We start from the raw sequence: 3,096 nt of genomic DNA, 5'->3' as shown, positions 1-3,096 counted from the left end.
TCCGGCAATATTTGCAATTATAACAGGAGGGGGAAAATGATACAGTCCTGAGTCCAGGACATCTGAGAAACCATTAGAGTATCTGTGACTGAGCTGCAAAAACTCATGATCTCAGGACTCCAGTTACATGGACTGGTATCTGGAATCATAGGTAGTTTTTATTCAATCAGGTGCCCTGTCCTCATTAAAATTTTACTTGTAATCAAGGCAATTTACATTGACTATCTCATTTTTCACTCAGCAAGTAAAATTTAGAATCCTACCTCCCTTCTCATTTAAAAACCTACATCACTAAAATGAAGTCAATGTCAGGAACACAGATACAACTTTCCGCAAAAAAATGGTTTTATAGTGACATCTGTTGCAAGTCTGGTCATACTAGAAACTTCTGTATCATGCATATATATTCTTAGTTTCCTCACACAGTGTACATTCTTCCTGTTCACCTAAACTAAGTATCTTTTACTGGAACTGAGCTGAAGATTTTATCACAGTCAATAAGGGAAAACAATGATTTCTTTCAAAAAGGGCATAATGGCAGTGGGTTGGAACTAGATGATCTTTAAGGTCCCTTCCAACCCAAAGCCTTCTATGATTCTTCATTATAAACTGCCATTCCTCATCTCTGATGCACGATCAGACTACCAAAAGACTCTTGGAAGTTTTGCTTACAAATAGAAGCAGAAACATCAGAGTATTCTTTCCCTTTTTTAAAGCTTTCTTTAAACAAAAAACTTTATTAATCATAAGGGTGAGTATCACATAGAGCTCTGCAAAAAGAATCTATCGTGCAGCTTAGTACTTAACAGCTGTCTCTTAAAAATAAAAAACCCCAATTTTTCAAAGGAAATTTGAATTAGATGAGAATTAACTAAACAAAACCAGGAAATAACTGCACTAACATTATGTGATTATTTGTTTGCATCACAGGGTTCAGGCTGAGTGGACATGCAGCCACTCAAGGCATCAGGTAGGGGTCAAGTATTAGGCTTATGCTGAAAAGGACCTTCCTACCTCTGCTGCTGATTTTAGAGCAATTGTACTAGTTAGTGGCAATTCCACTTTATGAGACTTCCTTAAAAAAACCACAGTTAAATAACTGAGTACTTTTAAGGTTTTTGAAATGCTGAAATAAATAACAAAGCTTAATTTTAGTCTTAATGTTTATTAACTGAACAGAAAAATGTGATCTTTTCATTATGTCAGCTGGAATTGAAGGACATTTCACATTTTCAGCAGTCCTGTGCTATAACAACATGTAATATACTGCTTTTAAGTATCAGACCTATCATGTAGCACGTCAGAGTATTCCTAGAGCCTAAATCTTTGCCTAATTTTACTTAAAGCCAATTCAAGCTATTCTTTTTATGTTCTCAATGCAGGAAAACAAAAACAAAAAAATGCCAAACCAAAACTGACAAAGAGTTCACAAGCACATCTTTAGCTTTTGCTCAGAACTCATTAATTTACAGCAAAAGGATACAGTGCTGATACACCAAAATACTTACAGGTGTGAGAAACAGGTGCACAGCAAAATGTGTTTAGATTTCCTGAAACAAAGCATTACATCTATTGGAATAGCTTGGATTATTATCTAAACTAACCAGATAGATTAAGTCTACAAATCTGGTGTGAAGATCTCAGAACTTCTGCTTTTCTGTGTTTTTTTGGTTTTTTGGTTTTTTTTTCCCCCCCGAATAGATTCAGCTTATGGTTATGCTTGAAACACCACAAATAGTTTACGTTTCTGTCTTGTGCCTCAGCTGGCACCTAACAGTGTCTATAAATGAAAAGTAATGAGGAATGAAAAGAATAAGAGGAGATTTAAATGGTTTAGTTACAGTTTGGGGAGAGCAGTTGTCTGCAAGTGTTTGTGTCCTTTTCAAAGAGGCTTGCCAGCCTTTAATTAGAAATGCATGTAAGCATCAGTTAATTTTCTTCCTGTACATAGTGTTTGTTAGAGAGAAGCCCCAAATGCACAAGCAAAAATATATCTTTACAATAGCAAAATTATAGCTTTGTTTTGAAAAAAGGTATTTAATTTTTCACAACTGATTTGATTTTATATTGTCACTTTGGTCTCTAAAAAAATCCACACACACATATACATAGATAACACCCACTCCAACATTTATAACTACAAGAACACAGAATCGTTTTCTTTTCATTTGATCATATTTAGGTGAATTGATTAGACTATCATGGGTGTTCCATGTGCACTAAATAAGGCTATATTTTAAATGAGCATTTTAATATATATTTCTTATTTTTTTAAATGACATTTACATTAGATAATCATGTGCCACTCCTGGTGCAATTAGATATTTTTCCTGTGCAAAGGGACTGAAATAAAACACTTCCATTTTTGCATAATCAAATTCCCTACAACTCTCTGCCTCTTTTATTCCTCATTCTTTTTTTTCTGGAGCCGTTTCATTGTCTAATTACAAATTATGACAAATATAAGGAGTATCTAATACTTGTGTGGTTTTTTTCCATTTTTAAAGTTACACAGCTCTCACAGGAATTGCTAGAATACTCAGTTTGTTGCCTCTGGACAACTTAACTTGTATCAAGCCTGTGACAGTAAGTAAATAACCAGGGCACTGTATAATGCTAAATGTAATGAGTCATCAAGCATGGATGATCTCCAGTTCAAGTGGGATCCCCTTTAACCAGTGAAGTTGAACACGCAGCAAAAACCAGTCTGTCCAGTTCACTAGAAGCTGAGATTTCTTGAGATGCCAGCAGATATAATAGGGTACATCTGACAAGTTTTACAGACAGCTGTCTGACTTGTTATTTTAGAGACAGTAGAAAATATAGGAGGCAGATGGCAAAGTCTATAGCAAGAGGATTCTCCAAATCTTAAGGGTGGCAAAGCCAAGCCCAAAGGCTATTTCAGAGCAATGAGGAAAGGGAAGCACAGAAGGGCGTTTATAGACTTAACGTTTTGCCTGGATCTGCATATCTGACTAGCTCTCAGATACTTTTCTTTACCTAAGACACTACTCCAGGTAAAGAGGTTCATTGTGAGAGGAACATATCAGAGCAGCAGCCCTGAGATTCATAGAATCGTAGAATGGCCTAGGCTGG

Source organism: Apaloderma vittatum, unplaced genomic scaffold (genome assembly GCF_000703405.1).
Source record: "Apaloderma vittatum isolate BGI_N311 unplaced genomic scaffold, ASM70340v1 scaffold15618, whole genome shotgun sequence".
In the NCBI taxonomy this organism is placed as follows: Eukaryota; Metazoa; Chordata; class Aves; order Trogoniformes; family Trogonidae; genus Apaloderma; species Apaloderma vittatum.
This window is presented reverse-complemented; position numbering follows the sequence as displayed.